Source organism: Sinocyclocheilus grahami, unplaced genomic scaffold (genome assembly GCF_001515645.1).
Source record: "Sinocyclocheilus grahami isolate Dianchi unplaced genomic scaffold, SAMN03320097.WGS_v1.1 scaffold308.1, whole genome shotgun sequence".
In the NCBI taxonomy this organism is placed as follows: domain Eukaryota; kingdom Metazoa; phylum Chordata; class Actinopteri; order Cypriniformes; family Cyprinidae; genus Sinocyclocheilus; species Sinocyclocheilus grahami.
The window spans coordinates 479,580-489,206 of record NW_015505487.1 but is presented as its reverse complement, the minus strand read 5'-3'; the positions used below and the strand labels follow the sequence as shown (position 1 = coordinate 489,206).

Here is a 9,627-nt window from a genome sequence, read left to right as displayed (position 1 = left end):
CAGCTCGAAATTCATGTGAAAGAGCTGCCATTAAATAATCACTACTTGTACTCCAGGCAGTGCTGTAGGCAGTTCTGTGTTGTGAATTAAACAGGGCATCTAAGAGTAGCTGGAATGAAAAGCAGTGCACTCATAATCCATCAGGACCATGTGCTGAAATGTTTACAGTGCTGTTCTGAAGAATCGTGGCGGCCTGATGAATCTCGCATTGGTTTATCTCATCAACTCCCTCCTATTGCTTTCCATATTTCTTCCATAATCAGATCCTTAGCCCAGGCCTAGTGCCTGGGATTCCAGCTAGCCCTCCTCTGGGTCCCATGCCAGTGCTATTCATCACAAGGGTGTGTGTGTGTGTGCGTGCGCGCATTTGTAATGTTATGAAAAAATAAAATCTATTACTCACCTAAACGTTACTCTGTGTGGTGCTGAGAGTTGAAGATTTCCACTAAAAGGCATGAAATCGGAGCCTCACCTGTTCATGACTGAATCCCGGTGTCTGTTGTGCTAGCATGCTAACAGTAACACCCTGGGCGCTCCATATGTTTGTTTCACATTGGGCAAATTGAAACACTGGGAACTGCTGACCTTGTTCAGGCTAATGATTAAACGGTTTTATCATAATGCTGGTAACATGGTGTGTCTCTGTGGTTGGACCTTTAACAAATAGGCAGACGATGTGGAGGCCCAGGCTTGTATAATCAGTTATTTTGCATGTTGCTGTTCTATTCTGCCTCTAGTCTTTATTTTGGACGATTGTAGTGCTACAGATTGATTGATTTTCTTTGACGAATCAATCAAAACCAGTCAGTTATTGGTTTGAATCGTTCTAATGAATCACTGAATCACAAAGCGGTTCCTGACTTGGTGCAAGTAGCTACTTGCATCATGTCCAACCCAAAATAATCCAAGAACTATTAAGGTATTATGTGTACTAAAGTATTATGCCACTTAAGTTAGAGTAGTTAATGACTGCTTGTTCACAAAGTGTAGCTTAATTAAATACTTAATTAAAAACTTTTTATTTGTTTTGTTTAGTGTATTAAAGCATTTAAGTATTTTTGAAAGGAATCTCTTACTAAGGCTGCATTTAGTTGATCAAAATACAGTAAAAACAGAAATACTGTGAAATATTTGTTCAATTTATTATAAATAATGTTTTCTGTTTAATATATTTTAAAATGTAATTTATTCCTGTGATGGCAAGGCTGATTTTTCGGCAGTCTGCTGTGTCACACAATCCTTCAGAAATCCTTCTAATATGCTGATTTGATGCTGAGGAAAACATTTATTATTATTATCAACATTGAACACAGTTGTGCTGCATAATATTTTGGTGGAAACGGCGATATATTTTTACTTTACTTTACTTTACTTTTAGTCATTAACAGACGCTTTTATCCAAAGCGACTTACAAATAAGAAAAAGTAATTAAAACTAAAAGCTAAAACTCTATAAATACTATATATATATATATACACATTTAAGAAAATAAAAGAAATTAAATAAAAATTACAAATGCATACAACAACATTTCAAAACTAAACATTTAAATGAAAACAAAAAAAAGCTAAAAACAATTAAAAATATTAAAAGAACAAAAGGTATGAGTATAATAATGATTCTACCATAACACTAAGCCAAACACCAAAAAAAGTTGTTTTGTACAGCCACACACATACATATACATGTACATATATATATAAATATTAATTTATTAATGAATAATATAGTTATTCAATAAATGCTTTTAAACATATAACATATATATATATATATATATATATATATATATATATGTTATAGCGTGCAAATTTAATTTCCATTTTGTATGTTGAAGTACTGAAATAACTCAAATGAAATAAAACTAAAACTTAATAAAAAACCTATATAGACATAATAAAAAACGAATAAAATGACAATATTACTGCAACTGTAACTAAAACTAAAATAGATAACTAATACAAATCAAACTGCATTAGTTTATCAGTAATCCTAATACTTTTTCTCAGGATTCTTTGCTGAATAGAAAGGTCAAAAGAACAGCATTTATTTAAACGAGAAATCGTTAGAAAAACGTACTAAAAAAACTTTAGAAAAACATTATAAATATATTTAATATAATTCAGTTTAATGCATCCTTACTGAATAAAATTCTTTCAAATAAATAAAGAAGTCTTACTGAGTACAAAACTTTTGATTGGTAGAGTAGCTACAATCAGTTATTGTTGAAGTAACATACTAAACAAATCCTTAAGGTACCAGAACCGTTCCTCTACATTGCGAGTAAATTACAAGTTTAGCATAGATATATTTTCACTCGGTGAACACTAAGGCCCTGTCCACACGAACGCGGTTATTTTTAAAGCTGCAGCTTTTTCTACGCATTTAGGCCTGTTTGTCCACACGCAAACGCAGCATCAGTTCACTGAAACCGAACATTTTTGAAAACGCCAGTGAAGATTTTCAAAATCTCTGGTTGCAGTATCGTGTAGACAGCAAAACCGTAGTTTTTGGCTTGTGACGTCGGCGCCTGTGTTGTTATCTCCGCCTACTGGAGACTTTTTCAGGCTTCTGATTGGCCAACATGGCTTTACGGTTGAGATTATATCACCACCTGTTGGTTTGGCATGCTCTTGACAGTGCTTCATAGCATGCGTTTGCGTTTTCATGTGGACAGAGATTTTTTTTTAAAAACGGAAGAAGGAAAAACACAGTTTATAAAAATACCCGTGTACGTGTGGACATGGCCTCAGACTGAACGATTGAGAGTTTCGATTTCTATCAAGCGATCTGTGTTATTTTCCAGTTCATCTCAATAGATGCCTGTTTTTGACGCACCGTAAACTCTAGTGTGAAGGCGCACGACTCGCTTAACTTATTTGAATCTTTTTCCACTTTTCTTCTGACAGCGAGTGAGAAGAAAGATTGCGACAATAAATTCAGACATTATCAAATTCAGTGTGTCCTCAAGAGCCAAAGCAGCTGGGAGTTTCACTGGCCAAAGAAAAAATCAAGTTTCTTAATCAGTATTTTGTCTTGTTTTCCAGTAAAAATATTTAAACAAGATAAAGGACCCATATACATATATCAAAACTTAAGATCATAAGATAATGTTATTTTTTCATATATTTTCTTCACAAATTTTTAACATTATAGAGTATGTTCCTTGCTGATTTTTATTCAAATGTTTTATGTTCACATGTTACAGACAACAGATAATTTCTTTCTTCAAAATGTAACGTGAACGTACTTTCTTGGATTGAAATATATGGAGGGCAAATATATATTTTTAAATGCTATTAAAAATATATATATTTTTATAGTGTATACAATTTTAAAGTATATTTTTAAATATACCTTAAAAATGTATACAATGCTCAGTTCATTTAGAATTATTCAGCTTTTAAGAACAACCAAGAGATCCTGCCGGGTTCTCCGGTAGTGGTCGGGACTAATGCGCAAACGGCTATCTCATTGGCTGGCGCGCACCTATTACCGTCCCTGTTTTGATTTCAGCAAATCCGTTCGAGCGAACGTTGACAACGTGATTAATATTCATGAACCCAGCAGCTCATTAATACTTAGTGAGCTGTATATTGTTAGTATAGTAGTAGAATTTGTAGTAGTATTATCTTTTCATAATAATTACTATTATCTGTTACTATTATCTTTTTTTTTTTTTACAGAAACCCTGAATGACCAACAATATCTTAAATACCACCAGTCTTAAGTTCAGTTAAAATTACAAATATGCATTCAAACATGGTTTGCCAAGTTTTATTTCTAATCACTAAAGTTCTATCATTAAATAGTGCTTAATGATCATAATATCATAATATAATGCTTGATTGACTGATTAAGAAAATACGATTTAAGAAGTTGTGCCATTTTACAAAGAGAAGCTGATTTATATTTATATATGTGTGTGTGTGTGTGTGTGTGTGTGTGTGTGTGTGTGTGTGTGTGTGTGTGTGTGTGTGTGTGTGTGTGTGTGTGTGTGTAAAATAATGTATCAAGTAAACTAAAAAAAAATTCTAGCCAATGGCGATTATATTGCCAAGGTGTATTAAGAGGGTTGAGAACTGTTATTCCTATAGGAATAGGGATGTAACTATTCACTCAACTCACGATTCGATTCACGATTTTGATTTTACGATATGATTTTTTTTTTTTTTTCACAAAATGAGGTTTAAGACAAATTATAAATAAATGTGTCCTTTTATTATCGCTTGGACAAAATGCTGCATGTTCTTTGTATAATTGAAATATAACACTATAATAATATACTAATATAGTACTTGTATATTACTGCTCTTTTGTTGGTTTTTTGATTGCTTCTATTGTCCTCATTTGTAAGTCGCTTTGGATAAAATCATCTGCTAAATAACACAATTTTTATATAATGTAAATGTAAATAACAAAACTAAATTAACATTTTAAAACAAGCCCCAAATCAAATAAATAAGTAACACAAATAAAATAAATATCTTCATATAAACAAAATAAGGCTTTGTCTGTGCTCTTTCCATTTAAAATTAGAGGCAATCCTTTCCAAACAATTATATAATTATGTTTAATAATCATTAAACATAATAATAATCATTATCCAAACAAAGATGCTGCATACATGCAACAAGATGATTTTTTAATCTAAATTACATTGTATAATTTCTAAATTTGAAGCTAAAACAGAATGGTTTGACTTCAGATTTGTGAAACTGTACATACAAATATCTGCATGAAACGGAAACAGCAGACGAGCTGAATGAGACGCAGATTCACTCTCTGCCAGCAGGTGGTGCTTAAAGCGTTTCCTGGTTTCCGCTGTAAACAAAGCAGCGCTGCACTTATGAACTTTAATATGCATTTTACAGAGGCAAGATGAAAAGAAAAAATACCATCTAAACATTTCTAAAGACAGTAAGTTCCCCTCATACATGCACTCATATAAACTCCTACCCTTAAATGAATCGCGATTTGTTTAGCATCCCAACCGATTTGAATCGTCACATTTGAATCGATTTTCAACCGGCTCGCGGTTAATCGTTACATCCCTAGTTAGGAAACAATGTTGTTTGGCTTCATTTTTGCCATGAGTGGCACAATGACATCGTTTCACACACCTTGAGGTATGTTGTTTAGGTCTAAGATAATCTTAACTAACTTCACTGCATTACAAGCACTGTGTTGTTTCTTTAATTAGTTTACATCATCAGCCCTCCATATGCAGATCACGTCCCACACCTCCCCGTCTCACTTCTTGGGTGGTAGAGTAGCTGTGACAGAATGTCCTGTTGCTTTTGCCACTTGTAAAGTATTACGATACATCAAATGGTTTGTTTGACCTTATGCGTTACCCTGGCACCAACCTTCTCTCTCTTACCCCTGCTCGCTTCCAAGCTCCAGGACACAGTGTCTGGAATACAAAGTGTGCCGTAAAACAGACACTTGGCTTAAAAGAAACATTAATCAGTGTGGAGCAAGGCAGGGGAACACAAATCAGTGTTTTTATCTGCCTCATGCTATTTAGCATTAAACTAACAGGGAAAATGAGAAGGCCCAGATGGAATCGGTGTACTCATATTTTCTGCACTGATTTAAGGGGAATAGTTATGATAGCAATCTTAAAATCAGTGGTCTTTTGATGTTGACGTTAAAATTTGGGTGCATCTGTTGTTTGGAAACTAGGCAAATTAGGCAGATGCCTAATTCATTAGAAACTTGTTGATGAAAACGTACAAAACTATGCAAGGTAAAATAAATGTTTATAAACTGTAAGGTTTGTTTACCTGTGTATAATAAACAGTTATGGTACTTTGTTGGGTCGCCACTTGATGTGGAAAGTATAATGGAACTTGAAGCAAAAACAGTTGAGGATTGCTGCAATAACACGTGATAACTGCATGATATGAATTTTCTTTTGTCTGTTAACATTGTGTGTGTGCATTTATAAAGGAAAATAGCGTAGAAAAATAAATTGCAAAAAAAAATTTAATTTGTATTTTCGTATTGCTTTTCACATGCAGCAGAAATATATGCATTGTATACATTTTTAAAGTATATTTCAAAATATATTTTAAAAACAAACAAAAAAAACACACACACACAAAAAAAAAATATATATATATATAATTTTTTTAAATTTATAATAATTTTTTTAATGTTTCTAAAATATATTTTAAAAACAAACAAAAAAAACACACACACACAAAAAAAAAATATATATATATATAATTTTTTTAAATTTATAATAATTTTTTTAATGTTTCTAAAATATATTTTAAAAAGATACTTTAAAATTGTATACACTATAAAAATATATATTTGCCCTCCATATATTTCAATCCAAGAAAGTACGTTCACGTTACATTTTGAAGAAATAAATTATTTGCTGTCTGTAACATGTGAACATAAAACATTTGAATAAAAATCAGCAAGGAACATACTCTATAATATTAAAAATTTGTTAAGAAAATATATGAAAAAATAACATTATCTTATGATCTTAAGTTTTGATATATGTATATGGGTCCTTTATCTTGTTTAAATATTTTTACTGGAAAACAAGACAAAATACTGATTAAGAAACTGATTTTTTTTTTTTGGCCAGTGAAACTCCCAGCTGCTTTGGCTCTTGAGGACACACTGAATTTGATAATGTCTGAATTTATTGTCACAATCTTTCTTCTCACTCGGTGTCAGAAGAAAAGTGGAAAAAGATTCAAATAACCAGAGGGGGAGAATTACCCAAAGTGTCATTAGTATAAGCACATCTTCAAAACAAAAGCTTGTCACATCCTCAGAAGAGATAGATTTTTAAACTTTAACCCTCTGATGAACACTTTTCTGGTTGCATAAGAGATGTTCTGAAAGCATTCTCCCTTTTTCTCCTTTGATCTCTTTTTAAGCTAAAAGCAGGGAGGCTGTTTTAGGTTCAGGTTTTTTCTTATTTCCTGTCTGTGGTGCATAAGTGACACATACGTTTTGGTGCCCATATCAACATGTTGTGGTATTCACATGGTATGTGAAAGACCAGAAACATAGTCTATATATGCAAACGTTCTATGTATAGATCTTTCAATATGTTCTTAGTATATTGCGATGCATCACAGTGACATAATTGGATTGCAACTGACACTGGGCCAAATGCGTGGGAGAGAGAGTGAATCGGTGGTATCACTTTCAATCTCTCTCACTCGGTTCGCTTCACTTTTGGCCAGTGCTGCATCTTATAGAATCTGTGATGTACCATTAATTGATCTGTAGAAAATGCTATGCCTGAATGCAAAAATAAAATAAATAATCATAAAAGATCCTGAAGTATTGATGCATTATTGTAAAAAAAAAATATTTGTGATATACTGATATTTATCTGCATATTGATGAACAGTGCAGTAAATTATCGTGTTTACAGTTTGAGCAAAACATGCCTTACACTTGTGTGTCTCTTAGCTCCCCTTTGTTCATGTTTGATTCCCCAGAGAGAAATCTGATGGTTTACTGCATGCAGACATTGTTCTTCTGGTGATCTTTGTAGAGATACAGAACATTATCGCTTTAGAAATGCTGAGCTGGAGCAATATAAGATTGTTTTGTTTTTGGTGTACCACAGGGCTCTATATTTGGCCCTATAAATTGTCAGCAGCAGCACTTTTCATCCCTGTGGGACTTATGGGAGGGTTACAGAATAACCTTTTCTTTCATAGATGCTGTGGTCTCTAAAACAATATCACAATGGAGGACTTCATCAGAATGCCATGTTATTTCACAGGCTAGGCCTTGGGATTGTTTAGAGCCAATACCAAAGGTCATTGAGGGTGGCAGTCCACCAAGGCACTGGCGCAAACTGGATATTGTGTTTCTAACTTGGGAAGAAAACATTGCAGGTGTGGTTCGAAAAGAGCAGCTTGGGTAAGGCTTATCTTGTTCTGCTTTAAAGCTCATGACATCACTACATGGTTGCAAGATAGCATTACTTTCAGGTCACTGGCCAGTCTTTCTTAAAATCAGTTGTGTTTTCCTCACTGGGATATTGTTTTAGCTGTACATGTCTTTAAATATTGATTAATCTCCTCTTAAATGTTAATATGGCTTGTACTGAATTTAATGACTGTACAAAATTGTAAAATCAATTATTTCATTATTTTTCAGCCTTTTGACCATGTATAATGACACATATTTCAACATTTAGGCATTTGCTCTGTGATCCTGCATAATCAATAAATTGTCAGGTCTTCCTGAGAATCAGCCTGTCTGAAACGGATATGGTCTTAATCACTAGGTCTCTAAGCATAATCCATTAATTGTGGGTTGTTTCTTAGGATGTGCTTTGATGTGCTGTTGTTTGTACGGTGTTTGACTTGGAGCCCTGGTCCTGTTTTTGTTTGGAGCCTTGGGACGTGGGGACGGACACAACGAGCAACCGGTCAAATCTGGAATGAGATGTGGGAACTGGGACGTCCTCAGTTCAACAGAAAGAGGTCATAGCGAGAGCATGTGTGAGGTGCATGCAGTGTTTTAAAAATAGTCATAGTTTATCAAGGGGTTTTCAGCTGAACAAGCGTTTGTTGACAAGTTTGAGAAAGATAATAGCGACAGCGTGTTTATTCAATGGAATTGAAGGGATCACTGATTTTCCTCACAGCTCTGACATCCAGCTATTTGTCACAGACTCTATTGGTTTACAAGGTTTGAAGTGGTTAGTCTGCTTTAATGGCACAGGATCAGGGTTTTATCCATTGTGAACACAAAGGACCCTGGGTTCACTTTTTCACATTTACATATACCATATCCAAATATTTGGAATGTAAAATGATTAGAATATTTGAACAGGTTACCTTTTTTTAAAAAAAACACATAATAATGATATATATATATATATATATATATATATATATATATATATATATATATATGTCCACTTTTACTTTTATCCATTGTGAACACAAAGGACCCTGGGTTCACTTTTTCACATTTACATATACCATATCCAAATATTTGGAATGTAAAATGATTAGAATATTTGAACAGGTTACCTTTTTTTAAAAAAAACACATAATAATGATATATATATATATATATATATATATATATATATATATGTATGTCCACTTTTACTATAAATGCATGAGGAACTTTTTTTAATATAAATACTTTGGTTCTTTTACTTAAGTGTGAAAATGTGGAGTCTGATAAGCGGACTAAATGATTGGAGAAATTAATGCATGGATGAATTGTTCACAATAAGATTTATAATATGCTTTTACAAAATAGTTAGGGTAAATTTTCTTTTTTTTTTAATTTTGTATAGACAGTATAGACCAGTGTTTCCCAACCGGGGTGCCGTGTAAAAAAAAAAAATGTTTCTGAAAGTAATTTTCAGATGCAACGGGGGAAAAAACGGGATAAACATGAAACTTGTAAATAAAATAATCTGATATATAGCCTATGTACAATTTAATAACATATAGCCTAGTTTGATATATGAATTGGGTGTTCGACAAAGATTGCATGCAGTCGGAGATTCCCGTGTTTACAGCGCCGTAAAATAACCTACTGGAAGCTCTGTAGTTTTGCTGTATAGGCCTATAGATAAAAATATTAAAATTACAAACACACAATAACATT

The 9,627-nt window shown here is 33.1% G+C and overlaps 1 protein-coding gene across 4 annotated transcripts in view; it reads left to right on the top strand.

Moving 5' to 3' along the window:
- The window catches only part of itprid2 (ITPR interacting domain containing 2), a 49,159-nt gene that overhangs the window by 5,400 nt on the left and 34,132 nt on the right, over nt 1–9,627 (top strand). The window contains exon 1 of one of the 4 annotated variants that reach the window (XM_016293866.1): nt 7,893–7,911. The exons of the other annotated variants lie outside the window; for them this stretch is intronic. The gene's annotated coding sequence lies outside the window, so the exon portion shown is untranslated. Of the gene's footprint in view, nt 1–7,892; nt 7,912–9,627 lie in introns of those variants that run through there. 4 annotated transcript variants of the gene reach the window in all.